This window comes from Polypterus senegalus, chromosome 3 (assembly GCF_016835505.1).
Source record: "Polypterus senegalus isolate Bchr_013 chromosome 3, ASM1683550v1, whole genome shotgun sequence".
NCBI lineage: Eukaryota > Metazoa > Chordata > Cladistia > Polypteriformes > Polypteridae > Polypterus > Polypterus senegalus.
Genome location: NC_053156.1, coordinates 30,645,028 through 30,666,869, shown reverse-complemented (window position 1 = coordinate 30,666,869; position 21,842 = coordinate 30,645,028). Strand labels below are relative to the sequence as shown.

The following is a 21,842-nucleotide window of genomic DNA, read 5'->3' as shown; positions in this document are numbered from 1 at the left end:
GGCCTCTAAAATTTTGTATCTTTGGTATTTATGGGGACTGCCATTTTGTGTGTCTATTTACTATCATGTTGCCAGACATTGTGTTAAAGCGAGTATGGTATTTGTGGCTGTGTCAGTTTTTCATTGTGATAGAGGAGGAAATCAAAAAAAAAAGAGAAAGGATCGAAAAGAAGGAAGTAACATCAAAGAAGAAATGGGTTGGAGAAAAGGGGAGTGAACAGGTGCAGTGGACAGGAGGAACGACAGTCGGGAGGAGGCCCCTGCAAGGAGTGAGAGAAAGGCAGTCCAGAGAAAGGTCAGTCCTGCTGAGTGTTCAGGGCGAAAGAACAGCCATTTGGTGTTGAACATTAGAACAATCTAGATGAAAACAGGCCATTCAGCCCAACAAAGCATGCCAGGCCTATCCACTTAATTCTTCTTAAAAAACATCAACTCGAGTTTTGAAAGTCCTTAAAGTTCTACTGTCTACCAAAATACTTGGTAGCTTATTCCAAGTGTCTATGGTTCTCTGTGTAAAGAAAAACTTCCTAATGATTGTGCAAAATGTACCCTTAACAAGTTTCCAACTGTTTCCCTGTGTTCTGGATGAACTCATTTTAAAATAATAGGCTCCACTCTACTAATTCTCTTCATAACTGTAAACACATCATGTCTCCTCTCAACCTATTTTTGCTTAAGCTGTAAAGCCTCATCTCCTTTAATCTTTCCTCATAATTCATCCCCTGCAGCCCTGAATCAGCCTTGTCGCTCTTCTCTGGACTTTTTCTTGTGCTGCCATATGCTTTTTGTAGTCTGGATACCAAAATTGCACACAGGACTCCAGACGACGCCTCACCAGTGTTTTATAACGCTTGAGCAGAACTTCATTGGACTTGTACTTGTTTCATTAACATCACTATTTAGTCTTAATTGCCAATTGCATTACTGTAAATGTTTTATTAGTGATGTTAAAGATGTAACAGCATAAACTTCAAGCTCTCACAGTATCTGAATTTGATGGACTATGTGCATTTCACCTTCTTGATTCTCTTCTCAATTTTTTAAATTGCTTGTTTTTTTTTAATAAAGTTGCTTCTTCAGATCCACCCTCTAAAAGTCTGTCTCAAAAATTATTCGAGGCAGTTTAGAATTTGATGGGGTTTTTTTTTACGCCTGATCTTTTGAACCCTTAGTGTAGTGTTTTTACTTTCTCTGTGTCTTAAGTATCTTCATATTCTTTAAAATGTGTGCAATTCAATTTAAAATGTGGTCCATTTTATTAAATGCTACCAGGACAGTATTCAGTTTCACTTTAAATTTAGATTAGGCAGCTATAGAAAATAATTTAATTTGTTCTCTTCTTTTACATTAGTCTCACATTTTATCAATTGAAATATTAATTAATTCACTGTTCTGGCTATGGGATTAAATACTTAAATATACTGCTTAAAAGAATTAAAGGAACACTTTTTAATGAGAGTTTAGCATAAAGTCAATGAAACTTATGGGATATTAATCTGGTCAGTTAAGTAGCAGAGGGGGTTGTTAATCAGTTTCAGCTGCTGTGGTGTTAATGAAATTAACAACAGATGCACTAGAGGGGCAACAATGAGATGACCCCCAAAACAGGAATGGTTTAACAGGTGGAGGCCACTGACATTTTTCCCTCCTCATCTTTTCTGACTGTTTCTTCACTAGTTTTGCATTTGGCTACAGTCAGTGTCACTACTGGTAGCATGAGGCGATACCTGGACCCTACAGAGGTTGCACAGGTAGTCCAACTTCTCCAGGATGGCACATCAATACGTGTCATTGCCAGAAGGTTTGCTGTGTCTCCCTGCACAGTCTCAAGGGCATGGAGGAGATTCTAGGAGACAAGCAGTTACTCTAGGAGAGCTGGAGAGGGCCATAGAAGGTCCATAACCCATCAGCAGGACCAGTATCTGCTCCTTTGGGCAAGGAGGAACAGGATGAGCACTGCCAGAGCCCTACAAAATGACCTCCAGCAGGCCACTGGTGTGAATGTCTCTGACCAAACAACCAGAAAGACTTCATGAGGGTGACCCAAGGGCCCCATGTCCTCTAATGGGCCCTGAGCTCACTGCCCAGCAGCATGCAGCTCGATTGGCATTCGCCATAGAATACCAGAATTGGCAGATGCACCACTGGTGCCCTGTGCTTTTACAGATGAGAGCAGGTTCACCCTGAGCACGTGACAGAAGTGAAAGGGTCTGGAGAAGCCATGGAGAACATTATGCTGCCTGTAACATCATTCAGCATGAGCAGTTTGGTGGTGGGTTAATGATTGTCTGGGGAGGCATATCCATGGAGGGTCACACAGACCGCTACAGGCTTGACAAAGGCACCTTGGCTGCCATTAGGTATCAGGATGAAATCCTTGGACCCATTGTCAGACCCTATGCTGGTACAGTGGCTCCTGGTGCACGACAATTCCTGGCCTCATGTGGTGAGAGTATGCAGGCAGTTCCTGGAGGATGAAGGAATTGATACCATTGACTGGCCACCACATTTTCCTGACCTAAATCCAATAGAACACCTCTGGGACATTATGTTTTGGTCCATCCAATGCCACCAGGTTGCACCTCAGACTGTCCAGGAGCTCAGTGATGCCCTGGTCCAGATCTGGGAGGAGATCCCCCACAACACCATCTGTGATCTCATTAGAAGCATGCACCGATGTTGTCAGGCATGTATACAAGAACACAGGGGCCATACAAAGTGCTGCGTACAATTTTGAGTTGCTGCAATTAAATTTTGGCAAAATGGACTAGCCTGCCACATAATTTTTTCACTCTGATTTTTGGGGCGTCTTTGAATTCAGGGCTCTGTAGGTTGATCATTTTCATTTCCATCAAACGATGTGGCATCCTTTCGTTCCTAACACATTACCCAGTCTATATCAGTATAGATATCCAGGAGGATTTCTTTTTCCCATTGAGATCTGATGTGTTTTCAAAGTGTTCCTTTAATTTTTTTGAGCAGTTTATATACTTACATAAATATATATAAATTGTGTGGCAGGCATCCGGAGGAGCTGCCATGGGCTCCTCGGTACCAACCTCGGGACATTTGGTGGCAGCCTCCCTGGTTGACGATGGTGCCTCAGTTTCCCTCAGGGTTCCATGGGAGATGGAGTTCGCCACGACCCTGTGGGCATCTGGGGTGGCCGCCAGGGGGCACGGCATAGATCACTGAGCACAGCTGGTCTAATCTTTGGCCCCATCCGGGAGTGCAATTGGCGACAGGTGAGCAAGTACCGGGAGCACTTCCGGGAGAGCCATAAAAGGAACCGGCAACCAAGACTCTGGGCCAGAATCGGAAGGAAGAGGATGAGGTTGTCTGGAAGGAGTGGTGGTGCCAAAAGAAGGGTTGGTTGCTTTGATTAGTGCTTGAGACTGTGTTATACCTGTGGGGTTCACGGGGAAGATGTGTCCCACAGGTGACGAGTGTTTGGGCTGTGTTTAAGTGCCTTGGGAGTGTGTATTGCCTGTGGGGTTCACAGGGAAGACATGTCTCACAGGTGAAGAGAAATAAAGTCTTGTTATTTGCACACATGCCTCAGTGTGAATCTGTGGCGGGTTGGGCACCTATATAGCGCCTTAATTCAATATATATATATATATATATATATATACTGTATATATATATTTTTTTCTACTATATCGTATGATTTTTAAAAAGTCAACTTATTTGGACAATGATTGAAAAATGAATGATAAATAAATGACCCTTTCAAATTTGTAAATTGTACACAATGTCTCAAGATACAGACATGTTCTGAGCTTATTGCCAGATGAGAAGTGAAAGATGATACAACTATGACTGATCTTCAAAAAGCTCATTTTTGTTTAGTACCTCACTGGCGTATAAGGTATTGACTATATGCACAACAGGCAGTCGGTTAAGTGTTAACATGGCCGAATATTTTATAAAAGTAACGCTCTTGCGAACACCTTTTCAGAATTCCTTTCCTTTCAGTCATTACAATAACTCTAAATGTTGTCTAACATTCAAAACCCCAGTACGTTTACAAGAATCTTCATGACCACACAGAGAGGCAGGTCAAAGTAAGATTGAAATCAGTGACCTTGTGTTTCAAGTCTGACCTCATAGCTAACAAAGCAGACTTGCAGTCATCAGAAAGTGTTTTCGTAAATCCACTTTACAGTAGGTGTTTCATTAACACTCTGTTAAGGTCAGCTGCAAACCAGTTGCTTGACTGTTTAAAAACTTACTGACAGGGTTTTGGTATTAACAGGAAATAATTAAAAATTACAACTCCTAACGCAGTGCCAAGTTTTCAAGTATCAATATCCTCACATGTTTACTGATGATCTGACCTCAACGTGTTAATTGTAACATAAGTATGTGTAAATGCACTCTTGGTACTGTCTGAGCCAGACTCGTCCATCTTGGGCTTACTGGCATTTATTAGCATAAATAAGGAATTCCAAAAACCAAGCTACACCTAGAAAATGAGCTAACTGCCATTTTGAACCCCAACAAACTTTACTTTGTAACATGTCTTTCCATGGTGACTGCCCTTCACCATACTTTTTCTCAGTGAGGGACAGTAAATTTGAGCAGGGACAGAATCACAGGCCTTGAGGTTTAGAGTCCAATATCTTAGCCACAAAACTTCCCTGCATCATGGCTATTGGTGAGTGAAACAGTCAAATTCTGATTTGCATACTTTTTTTGTAACTGACAATAAAATTCTTTAGGCTTGTAATTTCATAATTGTGAAACTCACTAAAGAATCTTACAGTTGTTTTAAAAGTTTCTTTTTTAGGCTTGAAGTGGGTTAGTATACACCACCACCAAATCTGGAGTCTCCTGTTCCTTAAATGGGGCCTAATGAAATATCTACTGTATCTCATTCCCCAGCTCTGAGCTGGTTCATAACATCATCCCTCTTTAGACTGACCCTACAAGGTCAGGTCCACTGACATTACTCAATAAATACACACTTAAATAATGGTACACAAGAGATCCCTTTTCCTGGGAAAAACATTGACAGTCTAATAGCAGCATAGTTTTTGTGTTGCCACATACACTGATTAGCCACCACCTGCCTAATATTTGGTTTGGTCCCTCTCGTGCCACCAAAACAGCTCTGATCTGTCCAGGTGTGGACTCTACAAGAGCTCTGAAGGTGCCCTGTGGTATCTGGCAGCAAGATATTAGCAGCAGATCCATTATGTCTTATAAGTTGATGATCAATTAGAATGAGATCTGGGAAATTTAGAGGCCAAGTCAACACTTTGTCATGTTCCTCTAACCATTTTTAAACAAGTTTTGCAAAATGGTAGGCAGCATTATCTTGCTGAAAGAGGTAAATGCCATCAGGGAATACTGTTGCCAGGAACAGGTATATGTGGTCTGCAACAATTATTAGGTAGGTGGTATGTGTCAAAGTAACATCTACATGAATGCCAGGATCCAAGGTTTGCCAGCAGAACATTGCCCGGAGCATCACACTGCCTCCATCGGCTTAGCATCTTCCCATAGTGCATCCTTCTATCATCTCTTCTCCAGATTAATGATGCACATGAACTCAGTAGACCACATGATCTAAAAGAAATTGTGATTCATGAGAACATGTCATGTTCTTCCACTGCTCCATTGTACAGTTCTGACACTCATGTGCCCACTGTAGGTTCTTTCAGTACTGAACGGCCTGCGGCTATAAAGCCCCATATGCAGCAGGATGAGATGCACTTTGTGTTCTGCACCTTTCTATCATGACCAGAATTATGTTTTTCACAATTTGTGCTGCAGTAGCTATTCAGTTTGATTGGACAGCACAGGCTAGCCTTCACTCTCTACAAGCATCAATGAGCCTTAGACACCCATGAGCCCTGTCACCAGTTCACTGGTTGCCCTTCTTTGCACCACTTTTGGTAAGTACTAACCATTGCATACAGAGAAACACCTCATAACACCTGTTGTTTTGGAGATGCTCCACCCAGAGTGATCCTTATGTTTCCCCTATGTTCCTGCTTCCAGCACATCACCTTGAAAGAACTGACTGTTCACTTGCTGCCTAGTAAATCCCATCACTTGACAGGTGCCACTGTAACAAGATTATCAATGCTATTCAACTCACCTATCAGTGGTTTGAATGTTGTGTCTGATCAGTGAACGTTAGAAATGACCAAATAAACAGTCTAAGTAAGCTAACAAAAAAGAAAATTCACACAGGGAACTATGTAAAACAGGAACAGCAAATGAATCATACACTAAAAAAGTCTACATAAAAGTGAACACGACTGTTTGCTGCTAGCTTTTTGACTGATGTCAGCTTTTGTAAAAATTAAGTAGATCCAAAACAATTCAATAACTAAGGTGAATTGGATTTTTCTTTACATTTAAAAGTATTTTTAATTAGCATATTCTTAATAATCAGCAATATAAACTCAAGTTTTTATGTTTGCCACAAAAAAATAGATAGATAGATAGATAGATAGATAGATAGATAGATAGATAGATAGATAGATAGATAGATAGATAGATAGATAGATAGATAGATAGATTTGAACTATATGATAGATAGATAGATAGATAGATAGATAGATAGATAGATAGATAGATAGATAGATCACATTGAGGCATTATTCAAGCATATTGCTATTGGTATAAAGTATCCCTGTTAATGTTTCTTGACACACTTCTGATGAAAAAGTGTCATAGCAGAAATGGCACCTGTTTCACTTTAAGTTCGATAGATGGCGTCAATCATTTCCATTCAATATCACTCTTTGTGTTTGTATTCAAGTTGTTCAAGAAGTCTCTGTGTGCAAAAGATTGAACCATGAAACAAATTTTAGCACATGATAGTAGTAGTTATTCAAGACTTACCTCACTCTAAAAGGAAAGTCCTATGCAGTCACAGTGCTCTCGTTTACGCTAAACCATTACTCACTGGAAAACATTTTTTTTCCTCTTCTCCGTTGCCATAAAACATAATAGCATAATATTCTTGGGTATCACAGTATGTTCTTTTGTGGTTTCTCTTAATTACACCATACTGTAATTTTTTAATTGGACGTTCACTAACAACAACACAAATAACAATAATAATAATAATAATAATAATAATAATAATAATAATAATAATAATGTGAACAGTCAAGTTTAAAAATAAATAAAAAGGATGGATGGAAAAATCTGTCTATGACAGCCCAGGCTAAATCATTTCGAAAAATGGGATGAAATGAAATGTGAGACAATGATAATAATAATATAAAAAATTGTAAAAAATTACAAAATCAGTGCCATCCAACCTAGTTGTAGTAGGATGAGTAGGAGAAATAGAGTTGTCACATGAACGTAAAGTAAAACAAAAACATCTCCTAAACTCCGAGATTTTATCTTCTCAGTCTAATATAAACATCCCAGTCAACCTTCCATTTTCAAGTACCATAACTCTTCATTCAAAATAATTAGCATAAAGTAAAATTCTGCTTTAGGTTTAAGAGAGATTTCCAAGCTGTCATGTTTTTCGTTCCACTTAGACTTCTAAATCCCTTTGTTTGAAATGCATTACAAGCCATATGAGTGAGATTTTCCATGTCCTCTATATTTTAACATTCCTCGTCATGGAATCACATAGGAATCTTGAGCAGTGCACTTGAACTGCAAAATATTTTCAATCGTTTTAAGTAAAAAAGAAGGCAATTCGGCTCAATCACGAAAAGGTTTACAGAAACTATAGGACAACCCAAAGGAAAACAAACGTGCACAGTGGAAATGTTATTATTATTATTATTATTATTATTATTATTATTATTATTATTATTATTATTATTATTATTGTTGTTGTTGTTGTTGTTGTTGCTGTTGCTGTTGTTACTGATGATGATGATGTATTTGCTGTTGTTATAACTCACGGGCCACTTGTCAAATTGCTTGATGATTTATTTGTGTTGCATCTAAATTTAATTTAATAGGAAGATTTTAAAACTGTGATGGATAACGTTGTATCTCTATTTCAATCAAAGTCCCTGGTCTTAGAAATTAACGTGATTTGAAGAACAGTAATGTCTAATTCATGCTTAAAGTGATTTTATTTAAATACGCATTTTTTCACGCTGTTCGTTAATGATAAAATAAATAATATTAAGAAGAAGAAGAAGAAGAAGAAGAAGAATTTGAGAAGGAGTGGCCTTGCTCGTTAAACACGCTCCTACGTGTCTCAGCGTTCGTGATTGCATCACAGCAAGGGATCAAATTGTAAACCAGAACCGGTGCGATAAATGAAAGAAGAAGAAGAAGAAGAAGAAGAAGAAGAAGAAGAAGAAGAAGAAGAAGAAGAAGAAGAAGAATTGTATTTCTACATCACAATTAATCCGTATATACCCTCATCCATCAAAAAAAAAAAAAACGCCATGGCCATGGCGGAAACTCACATGTGCATAAACGACTGCCGAAGAAAATTAGTGTGTATGTTTCCTGAATCCATCCATCCATCTATTGTTTCTGTCACTCCAAATGTAAATAACCATATTGAAAAAGATTATACTGGACGGGGTAAATACGACACGCGCACTAACGGCCACATTCACTCGAAGATGTTGTATTTCACTTGACAGTTCAGTTTTTATTTCGGCACATTCAATTTAAATTAATTAAACTGAATTATTATTTCGGCATTGTACTTGGATAAGATTTGGTTAATAGATGAAGGGATATTTAATTGAACTTGACTGCCTGCACTCAATATCTAATCTAAAAAATCTAATGTATGTAACAAAGGTATTGTGTGTAGAAGCTGAAGTACTGCACGTCAAGGTTCAATCCTCCTCTGTAACTCATTATGTAACTTTAAATCGCTTAAGATGTCCGTCTTTCAGCTATGTAATGTAAGGTATTGTAATAAAGAGCATTTCACTACAGAGATGAAAGGAAAGCAAAATTTGTCAAAAAAATATATGGGTACTTTTTATGTATGTGTATAGAGAGAAAGGCTTGTTATTTCTGATGTTAAATAACATTTCGTGCTCAGTGTTAGCAATGTGTGTTGTAACGTGCCTTATTACATTAAAACAATTTTAAGAACGGGCCATTCTCATACTATTCGCCTCTTTTATTTTATTTTTATTGTTTTTTAATATCACCGAATCGAGTTTAGAAACTCTCTGAAGTCCTTACTCTGTAACAAAATACTTCGTAATTTATTCTATCGTGAAGAAAAACTTGATCGGTTGGCGAAATACCTTAGAGCGAGTTTCCATGTCCTCATGTCCTTGTTAAAGAACTTAATGTAAATTAATAACTAGCATCCGCCATACTAATTCTCTTCATAATGTGAAACACTTAAGTCATTTCACATCTTAATCTTTGCTTACACTCTAAAAGCTGAACTACTTTAAACTTTCTTCATGGCGCAAGGTTCGCAGTTCACACTTTTCCTTTTTTACAAGATTTGTATAAAAATGGAGGGATAAGGAGTTCTGATTACGGGTGTTTGATATGTAATCATCATTATACGTTAATATGTGGGCGGTGCACTCTTAAAATTACTAGTTGTTTCAAGGCACTTTACCGGCTTTCGTGGTTCCTCGTTGTTTGACAAAGATACATTTCATTCTGTGAAGGGTTCTTTTCGTAGGAAGTTGGTTCTTTAGGCTTTGAAAATGTCCCTAATATGTGGATAAAACAGCTTTCTTTAATGTTTAGTTGGCAATCTAGAAAGATTCAACGGATCAAGAAAACCTGAACTTAGCCTGTGTGATTTAGAGCACCAAGAGCCCTTTAAACCTCAAGAACTTAGTGGTGTTTAACAAATCTGTTATACGTGGTTATTTATGGACCCTGTAGTGGATCTAAATAAGCAAAAGAACCTTTCTGGAACCTTCATGTGGGTGGTTCTTCTGGGAACTGAAAATAGTTCCCCGATGGCATCGCTCTGGAGAAGCACTCTGGCACTTTTTGTACTGTCGGTCGATTCCTTCCACAGACCAAATATGTGGATCGGCGATGCACAACTGGCTGGCCTTGTGTTGTTCCTACCTTGTGCCTGAGGATTTCTGAGTTAGGCTCCAGGTCCTCCGAGAACCTCCTCGGAATTAAATGGGTTTAGAGGATGGATAAATGGACGAACATTCTAATATATGGTAGGGTGTGGAGAACACGGTCTCATATGTCACGAATTACTGGTAGAAAAAAAATGATGCGAAAAGTTAAATTAATTTAATCCATCCTCTTACCTTCTTATTGGATTAGTGGAACAGTGCGTTTTAAGCTATTCCTCTCCATTTAGACTATCATGACTGTACTGTTTTTGCGTTCTTCCGTCGTTATACGTTTTAGTGCCATTCTTTGCGGTTTTTCTGGTATTTTCTATCTTTCCACGCAGGAGACTCCTGTGACTGAACCATGTCGTGTCAATCAATGTGTTTCGTCAGCTCCCAAGATGGTGAGACTACACACGTTTTCTCGTAAGGTAGCTTGTCTATAGGGTTTATAGAAAATAACTGAGCTTCTAGCATCGTGCGTTATTAAAACCCACTCCTTACCCCGGCAGTACAAAGATCAAGGCCGTATTGGTGCATGGTCGTATATTCCCGGACATAGGCAAATTCTTAACGGATCCGGATGGGGCTTTAGCTGCGAGCCGTCAATACAAACCGCTCCACTGTATCGATCACTATACAATTCCAATGACGTTATACCATACAAGGGGTGGACATGTTTGTTCAAGCTTATAATAATCCGTCCGTAAAATGGCGAATAAGATGATTCGATTACAGACGAACGTTTCAGGTCGCAAAAAACCCGCGTTAGCCTGCTGCTTTAACTGCAGCGTGGGGTCGTAAGATCAACTCCAGAGCTGGACCGAGCCGAGGCGCGACCGTCACATCACGTCTTTATTATTAAATGATTTAACAGCAGAATTTAAGTACCGTTAAACAGATAGAGTACAGATAACTGTATGACTATCTTTCAACTCTCTATGACCTTCATTCAACTTTCCTCTTGGCTGCTAAACCATAATATGGAAAAGGGAAACAGATTAACTGTCTATTAATATAAAAGTAACGCTACTTCTTTACACTGGAAAATAAGCAAATGATACTGAGATGTGTATAGGGAGGGCGCACTGGTTGAAAGTTCGCTCGTGCTTGAAGAGTTTCTGAACACCAAAATTCCTTAAATGCAGGAGTCTGCAGAGATTCAGAATCTGTGTAGTTAAGTTAAGGTTATGTGTCCTCATTTCATTGTCGTATAGCTAGTTTTATTTTATTTTTATTTTTTTGTCTTCTTTCCCGATGTCAACTGACCTAAGTACAGATAGTGTTTCTTTATATTTATGTTTTTCAGTTTCAAACTGTGTCCTGTGTGTTAACGCAACTCAGCATGTTTATGAGTGATAATTCTAATTTTAAAATTCTACTACAGTAATTTGTAAGATGTATAGTTGCATTTAACCTGAAAACATGTCACCTTCCCGCAGTCGATGAACAGCACTATACAAAAAATCGGGAGTGGTCTCCCCTAGACTTTCTCGAATACTCAGATTGGGATGGATATTTGAGAAGTAAATCGCAAGAAAATGATAATATTTTTATATTATGTACATTAAAGAACCAGCAACAGCAAATCAATTTAAATCAATAATATATTGAACAATTATAAAAGTAAAGGTGAATGAATCAAACTCTGCAGCTGCATAAATAAAAGGTAAAATACCACTTGAGGTTAGCGGAAATAGCCTAAAAATTGATAGAAATCTAAGTTTTTCACTTATATACAAAATTTGGTTGCCATAAGTGAAGGCCTCCTCAAGTTGTCGTGTTTACACACACACACACGTACAATACACAGACACACACGCACACGCAAACACCCACACTATACACACACACACAAAGACAGACATACAGACATAATTCCAAAAATTGTATTTTCGGACTCAGGTAGGTCTAAAACGTCGAGATTCATCATAATTTTGAAACTTAATTTCTGGAGGATTCCAATACTTTCCCTATTCTTTGTATAAGAGAAAGACAGGGAGGTCTAAAACGTCGAGATTCATCAAAATGTCGACATGGGATTTTTTTGGATGATTACAATACTTACCCTATAATTTAAGAGAAAGTAAAATGGACCGAATTGACTATTGCGGTTTAATCTTTCATAGGGAACGTTGTGAAAACGTATGCAAATTGAGAGCACTTCAGGATTCAGAGCAGAATAAAATGTTGGGACACTAACTCAGAGAGTAAATAAATTTAAGAAATTATACAGAAAAAACAAGCAGTGTGTACATGTTATACATTAAATATAACTGTCAGCTCTAACCCGAGTCACCATATACGGCATAGCGAGTGTGCCCATTGGATAGCGTCTTGTCGGTGTCTGGTTCCTGTTTTGCCTCTGATGTTGCCAAGATTGGCTCTATTTACGAACGGCTAAGTTTTTAAATAAGTGAGTTAAGAGATTAAAACGGATGAACGAATGGATGGATAGATGAACTGTGACAGTTGGTTGTACTCTTTGGACCGATGGGGTGTGATGGTATGAACACGATCGACAGCTGCGTGACACAGATGGGGGTTTGAAACCAGTATATGAGGTTAAAGATTTAACTCCAAATTACGAACCGCTTGATTTCTGACCCTTTAATATTAGATAGATAGATAGATAGATAGATAGATAGATAGATAGATAGATAGATAGATAGATAGATAGATACTTTATAGTAAGGAAGTTTACATCAATACATGGATAGATATTTATAATAATAATTTTAATCTTTCAACTTTTTTAACCCTTGACTTAAAAAGTTTTCGTCATGGAGGTGGGTGAACATCAGTTATCAATAAACATACAGTCAAGGTTTAAGTAGTGGATATAATTTAAAATGTCGGAAACGATTCATGCTGGCTAATTCTTTGTTTATGCTTTGAATTACATCTGAAGACCAAAATTATTATGGAAAAACCGTGTTTAGAAAGATCCATATTTTAACAGGTTTTAATTACAGTTGTTTGCCCTCAACAATACTTGAAGATTTAAAACGAACTAGTGAAACAAGCGGCTCAAGGAAATATCTACAGCAATTTAAACGCAGAAAGTGTCTGTATCTTGTTTATAGTGTTTATATCTTGTACACTTTTAAAAATAAGAGTTCTTGATTGTCAATTTATGATTCTTTACTGGGTTAGAACCATTTCTTGTCAAAGAACCATTTCATTCTGCAGGGACTTTGCATATGAAGTTAGTTATTTGTGCATTTGAAAAACTTCTTGATATGTAAAAAGACGAAATCTTTTAATGTTTATACCTATAGGAAAACCTGAACTTGGCCGGTGTAATTGTATGAAGCGGGAGTCCCTTTAAAATCATGATTTCACAAATCTATTTCTATATAGTCATGGTTATTTATTGTATAGCGCCCGCGCTACAGATCTAAATAAATAAAGGTTCTTTCTGGAACCTTCATGGTGATGGGTCTTTTGGGAACCAAAAATGATTCTTCTATGGCATCGCTCAAGAAGAACCACTCTGATATCTTTATTTTTTAAGCATTACTTGAAGCAACCTGAAATCAATTTATGCTCGTAAAAAGATCTCTTAAAATAATGATTCCTTCATGAAACTTTCCTGTATTTGTGAGTTATCCTATTCCTTTAATAAAACTAACTAACTAACTAACTCGATAGAGAGACGAATTAATTCCGAAAAGGACTCTTTCTATATTTCATTTTTGGAGGGCTTTGCAAATGTTCTTAATATTTTGACAAAGCAGAAATTTTTAAAGTGTAGCATGTTACAAAGTACTAGATTAAGAAAACCCGAACTTACTTTGCATTATTGTATGTATGCAGCAACAGTCCTTTTTAAAATCTGGAACCCAATGGCCTGTCATCTGTTCGTTCTGAACCTGTTTGTTAACTGATCTAAATAAATTTAGGTTCCTTCCGGAGTCTTCACGTCGATGATTCTTTTGGGAATCAAAACCGGTTTCTTTTATGGCATCGCTCTGGAGAAGCTCTTTGGCACCTTTATCTTTAATAAGACATTCTTTAAAGGTATCAGGATTTATTTTGTTTTTTCCGTCGAAGTGTGTACATAGTACGTTTGATACTAGCTATGTAATAATGATAACACAATCTTCTCGAACCCAGATAATGAAATTGAGGGGCCGGAGCCTATATCGGCAGCACCGGACACAAGGCAGGAAATTCATCACCAGTGTATCGTGAGTACAGGTTGGGGGATCAAAACAGGAGTACCCAGAAGAAAATTCCCAAGGAAAACTCCCACGGGGACTACCTGTAAACTGAAAACAGACAGCTGTTGTACGTATGATTAGAACCGGGCGCCGTGTCCGTGAGATGGAAGTGCTGCTCACTTCACCATCCTACCTGAAGGAAGCCCGATATGAACGACCCTACAAATAATATATTTTGATTGGTTTTGTTGCGACATAGGTATCTTTTACTTGTTAATTTCACATATCATGTCTAATTTGATCTTGGCGTTTTCATGTTACTAAAACGCTATTTAAACATTATTTTAAACTCTGACTTCATGATACAACGATTTTTATTTTGATTGTGAAGTGACATTTGATTAATTGCAATAATAAAGGCAATATTCTGATCTTGCATTCATTTTTGTATGTTTATGACTTTCAAGTTAAATAATTCAGTTCGTTAACGCTTCAAGCAAATATTTCATTCGCATCTGCTGTTGAACAGGAAACATTAAAGGAATTTTATATACGTGAATAAGAAAATGGATAGAGCCATGGTAGACGTGAGAAATTAAAGATGAATAAGAATTGATGGAGTGATTTAAAGAATTTTTAAAAAATTGGTTTTAATAATAATAATAAAATTCAATATCCATTATACAATTAAAATACTGTAAAGTACACATTCTTAACAAGTGATATGGGTGCATTTAAGAAGTGTTGCTTTAGTTTTTGTTCTTAGTTACAACACAATTAAATTATCCCAGTCTGTGCCGTGTTTACAATCATAACATAATACATAACATAAATCAGTTTACTTGAGTTTAGGGTTACGCGGTCAATAGTTTAGTGAGTTTAGAACCTATAAACTCACATCTTTGTGAAAGTGGGCATAAAACCGTAGTAGCCGAGGAAAACCCATCGCAGCACGGCGAGAACATGACAGCTCCACAAAGTTAACCATTGTACAGGGGGATTCGAGTTTACGATGCTGGATGCGTGACTCATAAGCCATCTCAGGAATATAGAATCATTTTCGAGACAACTTAATATTTATTTTCTAAACATTTAAAATCAATGCGTCACGTATGAATGCTGTAGAAGTGCAGGATGAGTTTTTTTTAGTGAACTCCGAAGCGCGGGCTCATATCTACGTATTTGGTCACCTTTTAATTAAAAATCGATTACGATAATCAGAAAGTTATCCAGCTACAATTTCATATGCAACTGGGTTAGGAAAAAGATTTCTAAAACGGAAATCTTTAATGTATAGTAGTAGTAGTATAGTAGGCTACCTATAGAAGAATACAACAGATCAGGAAACCTGAACTTAACTCGTGCTACAGTGCCATAGCCATAGCCTCTTTAAAATGATGAACGCATTGATACTTCACAAATCTGTTACCAACTACCCATGGCTATTTATGGAGCCTGTTACGGATGTAAATACATTTTTTATTGAACATTATTATTATTATTATTATTATTATTATTATTATTATTATTATTAGGTAAAATACATCTAACAACATAAACTCATTCACTGTTGGACTTGCATATATATATATTTTTTTTATTCACTTCTTTATTAATTTTATTGCAATCCATACAAAGCAATCAAGTTTTTACAAAAAGAGAAATTGAGTTAAGGACAGATCGATCCCCACCTCTGAGAGAGAGAGCAAGCCAAACGGCGTAAAATTTAAGGCTTGTAAACATACCTAAATTAATAAATTCTCTGTGCTTCATGACCTTATTTTAAAATGTTACTGATTAGCTCCTGCCATGTTTTGAAAAAAGTCTGTAAGTCTTGTGGACTTGCGTAATTTAATTTAAGTTGTACTAGTTATTGTTAGGTTTTTATCGTTTTCGAATTATTTATAGGAATACAAACTGTATAAATTGTTTGGGTGAAAATCTGTTCACACAACGTTACATAACGAATGAAGAATGGTCTTTCTGTTATCATCACAGTGTCCATGGCTTAAGTTTTGTTATTTTTTCTCTTATTCTTGATGTCATCTTTGTTACTATGTTATGCACTGCAAATTTAATAAGCAAGAGTTTAAGAAGATCTGCAACTATGTACTGTATATCTTATTGAATTTAATGGGAAAAATAACAGCCAACAGTAAAAAACTGGAGATCAACTTTAATAATAACATATGTACAATATGTCTAGAAGATTTCCAAACAATTACCTTCTTCTTCCTTCAATTAGAATTCGTCAAAATGAAACGTTTTATTTTTGCGACTAACATGAAATATTGTTTTCAACGGATATAGCTTATTTGGTCGTTTACTGTATATTATATATTTGTGTAGTATATTCTTATGGTGACATGAATACTATTCATGTTAATATTATTATAAATTATGTGTAGCATATTGTTATCGTGATATAAATACTATTCACGTTAATATTATTATATTAATTATTATAATAGCCTTATGGATTTGAAAAAGACGGTGACCTACATGAGATAAAAAAATCTTTTAAACGTCAGCCAATACATAAATGCATGTACCAAGAACAAATGATAAAATAATACATAATGTTGTAAAATAGCTTTTTACTGATTATATTAAATACTGTACTTGCACAACGTCTTCTTTCATTAAGACTGCCCGTTCCTAAAATGTATATAAAAGTATTGCTACTATATTGGTTTTTTAGTTTTGTTCCGGAATCTAGTTCTTTTTTCATTGATTATTTGATTGATTGATTTTACACGTTTCCAAACTTCCCGTTTAATTTACTCACCGATGTTCTCTCTCCCTTCCGAACCTCCGATCACACTGTGACAATATTGTTATTTATACACCGTATATATTTAGGACGGGCTGGGGAAGATACGTTTTTAAAGTTTAAGCTGATTTCACTACACTTGCAGGCAGTTAAAGTGACAGCGCGGTGGCACCTGCATTGTGAGCACGTGTCCATAAACAGAATTCTTTTAAAAATAAAACACTGACGTCTATCATTAGAATGTGTTTTCAAATCAGTTCCACGGAACCTTTTTACATTCTCATCTTTTATTCGTTTAATTTACGAGTTTCACAGAGTAGTACTGAAAGGCTGTTAAACGAGCCACAAAGAAAAGTATTTTGAAAAAAATAAAAACAGACATTTAACACTATGTGTCTATCAGCTGCACAAGTACGATCATAAAATAAATATAATCAGCTTATTTTATTATTTTTCCAAATATATTTACATAAAAATATCCCATACCCAATTTAGTGAGTCACTCATTCTTGGAAGTGTTGACTCTGACACATGTGTATGTCACTCTACATTCAAGTTCAAGTTTACTTAAGCATGTTCACATAGTGGTGAGCACAGATTAAAAGAGCGGTCGACGAGTATGTATGTTCTCTTGCCCTTTACTCATATATCATGCTTATAATTTAACTTGGCATCTTTCACAGCGACCCCTCCATAGAGCATTTTATTGAAGAGACCTTCCTCGGAGCACAGCGGTAGGCCCTCTCCAAATGGTATCCATACGTTTGCAAAGGGCTATTAACTTCACACATTTCATTTCACTTCAGTAATGTGACTATGAATTCTAAATGGTTGTTCCTTTTCTAAACAAATTACTTAACTGGGATATAACATTAACTCGTGCTACATAGTGCCATAGCCATAGTCTCTTTAAAATGATGAACGCATTGATACTTCACAAATCTGTTAACAAGTACCTATGGCTATTTATGGAGCCTGTTACGGATGGAAATAAAGTTTTATTTTTTCTTGAACATTATTATTATTATTATTATTATTATTATTATTATTATTATTATTTAGATTTTTAACAAGTCGTAGTAAACTAGCACATTTCCGTCAAACCAGCACTCACAGTCAACATTTATGGCAAATGCAGCAAAGGAGGTACAATTATTCATCTAACAAAAACATAACAACAACCAAATTACTATTATTATTATTATTATTATTATAGTAGTAGTAGTAGTAGTAGTAGTAGTAGTAGTAGTAGTAGTACTAAATAATGAAAGAGTATCTGTTAAAGGTGTAATGAATTATTGGAATAAAACCAACATGAAAATTAATTAAAAAGGAACATTTCCCTATAAAATTAACTGCCTTCATAAAGCTTGCTTATAAAGTCACTATCTCTATATTAACTAAATCCGCTTAATCCTATTTTAAGGTCACGGGGCGTCGTCTACAAAGCCGTTACTTTTAATTATTGAAAACTCATATAGCTCCCTCAGGAGCTATGAAAAATGCAGCTATGAGGAATAAAAGTAAAAATAATAAAATACAATACATTACCAAGAGAATCTTTGCCAAGTTTTTTTGACATCTGGTATATTTGTAACGGACATAAATGGATGAAAAATTGCTTGTCTGAGTCAGTGAAAATTTGGACAGCCGCTAATAACGTCTAAGCAATTTATCATTCTCATCACTTGATTGCAGATAAAATTAGGAAGTCTGCGCATGGCAGGGATCAGCGCAATACATATCGGTCAATGTTTTAAGAAGATTGTGGTTAACTCAGAAATAAAAAAAAGGATAGATAGATAGATAGATAGATAGATAGATAGATAGATAGATAGATAGATAGATAGATAGATAATTGTGAAAGGCACTATATAATAGATAGATAGATAGATAGATAGATAGATAGATAGATAGATAGATAGATAGATAGATAGATAGATAGGTCGGTCCAAATAGAGTCGGGTCGGGCCTTGTGCGCAGCCCCTCTGAATTTGGATTTAGCAGGTTAAATATTCGAATAGTCAATTTTTAAAACTGCTGAATTTACCAGAATTAAATAATAATAATAATATAATGAAGGATTTTCTCCGTTTCTTATTAGTGCGTTATCACTTACCAGCAACGTGTTTTCTTTTGTTTCAGGTATTTCAGGGAACACGTGTTCTATCTCACACTAAAGCCAAATAAACAAGAAAATCTATGACAATGAGTATATAATAAAGCTTTGCCTGACGTGTTGTGAATGTGATAGATAGATAGATAGATAGATAGATAGATAGATAGATAGATAGATAGATAGATAGATTTGTTTATATTAAATCAGTGGTATTGATTACCGGTCTACTTGTGTGTATGGATTTATTAGTCCGCTTTGCAGCTGATTTGAACTCAGTGGAGAGTGCCATACAAGACGAAATTGAACTGAATGAAACTGAATAACGGAGAAGTTTTAAATTAATATATATGTGTGTATCTGTCTTATTGTAAATGCTTGGTCGAAGAATCGCAAGTAGCCTCCAGTCACTGCGGGGTTTTGGGCACAAGGCAGGAAGCGATCTAAAATGGGTTAGCAATTCACCTCGGATATTATTATTATTATTATTATTATTATTATTATTATTATTATTATTATTATTATTAGTGTTGTTATGTTTTTAAGACTGATATTGTACTGAATTTAGACGGACAAACTGGAGGACGATTAGTTATTTTAAATACAACGCTTTAAATGATTTCTGAATATTCAATGTGTTTTTCCTTTGCTAAACAATGTATTTAAAAAAATTATTTTGGCCAGTTATACCGAAAGTGCAAAAACGGAGTTCTTCTAAATGGGGGACCGTTTACAGTTCCCAAATGAATCATCCAGATAAAGGGTTTAGAAAGTGTTTTATTCAGATCTTTAGCAGTCTCCATAAATGAGTAATACTAAATAATAACATTTTTGTAAAATGCCAAAGAGTTCCTGAATTTAAACACACTCTAATTAGCCATCTATAAATTAAAATATTTCATTTTTTACCCATTTGTTACAAACTTTTAAAAACCAAAAGAATCAATTTCATCAGCGAGGAACCCTTTGAAGAATAAAACAGGTATTTGTCAGGGAATATAAGAATAAGAAACCTCACAACCTAATAAAATGCCAACAAGAATTTTAAAGAGTGTACGATGTAGTAAAACAATCAAACATATGATTATAAAAACATATTAAAAATAAATGCATGCTCTTACTGTTGGCCATATTGAGAAATACTTCCAGATGAACCATTAATTACAATGAGCTACTTCTTATTCCGATGTACATATAATCAGCACGAAGGTGCACTGCAGGTCATTGTTCATATTTCACTGTAATGACAAACTGCTATTGCGATAGTCCTAACAGTATATGAGGACCCTGTAGCACTTACACGTACATAATATGGCTCCTGTCACAAATATCAGGATCATGAAGCTCACCACAAGACAAGCAAGTTGCATTCAAAAACACAAGAAAAACACTGGGACACTGTACAGCTCTTCAGTACTGTCGATGGTCAGCATCAGCAGAACACATACCAAAGAGAACGATTTTTAAAGATGTAAATGCATTCCACGTTACTGGAAATATCTGTTGAACAGTTTCGCTTTTTTAATTGTTGGTCAGTCTGCTCGAGACTTGCTTCATAAAACCACTCTTCAGACTGACAACTAGATTATATTTACTGTTAAACTCATATATGTACCGCTTTTACCAAACACGAGAAGCTCCGACTGGCCGTTGTTTCACTTTGTCTCGCTCCGACTAGAAATGTGTGGAAACCTTTTGGTTACAATAAGCCTTAAACTTAAATGGAAAAAAAAAAAAACTCAAGTGCACGCTTACCTCACCGAGAAGATAGGCATTCCATCGGCATACGTTTCTCTCTCTTATCCCCAAACTTTAAAACCTCTGAAAATGCTCGCTACCCCTTTCGGGGGTCCGCCGAGAGCGCCCAACCAGAATAGCCGTACGTATAGATACCGGTGATCTTCGGCCCCTGACGTAATAAATCAGCATGTCCTAAATTTGGCACTCCCACTTGGCTCTTCTCTCAGTCCTGACACAATTAAATACGCTTCAGTGTGTCGGTGGTTTAAAGCGAAAAACAAATCAGTTTGACGGTAAAACATTGGTGGATTTTGGTAATGTATTCCCTCATTTCTTTAATATTTAATTTCACTCCTTTTATTTTTGGTTGTCTATTAAACTCTCTAAAATACAGAGGATCAAAACAGGTATTCTGCAAATACAGCACAAGTTCAAATCGTGTAAGTCGTGTTACTTAAGTTTATTTTAAATTAATAAATTAGAGAAATATTTTTGACAAGATCACGCCATTTTCGGAATTTGTTATCTGAGGCCAGAAAAATGTAAAATTATACATCATACAGTAAATGAGAATTTTCACTATTGTAACTGGCATATTACTTATTTAGAAGTAGACACATCATATTTAGATGCGGTAAGATTGCTAATTTAGATAAATGTGTTAAGATATGTGACTTATTGCCAACATACACTCACGCACCTTACGCCGTAATTACTTTATACATTTTCGTTATTTGACCGTTGAGACAGAAAGTGAGAACTTCTTCCCATGAGTAGCCATTTGCTGTGGTGTAGCTTGTTAATTAAAAGCTCAGTGGTCAGTGTATTTGTTGAGGGACCTCCTGGGGTCAGTGCAAAGGGAACTCTGGTTTAAACAACTCGCCCTTTTCATTAATATAAAACCGAAGAAGTTATTTTAGCCCAGACATGTTTAAGAAATTGATTGTTCTGAACTTTGCAAATGAACTGAAGGCAATACACTCTTCCAAGCAATTAAAATGTTAGCCATTTTAACATACATTTTTCTTTGT

The 21,842-nt window shown here is 36.2% G+C and overlaps 1 protein-coding gene across 1 annotated transcript in view; it reads right to left on the bottom strand.

Annotated features, from left to right (window-relative positions):
• The window catches only part of ntn5 (netrin 5), an 89,371-nt gene extending 68,415 nt beyond the window's left edge, over positions 1 to 20,956 (bottom strand). The window contains exon 1 of the mRNA XM_039746899.1: positions 20,827 to 20,956. The gene's annotated coding sequence lies outside the window, so the exon portion shown is untranslated. The remainder of the gene's footprint in view (positions 1 to 20,826) is intronic.
• Between the last annotated feature and the right edge of the window lie 886 nt (positions 20,957 to 21,842).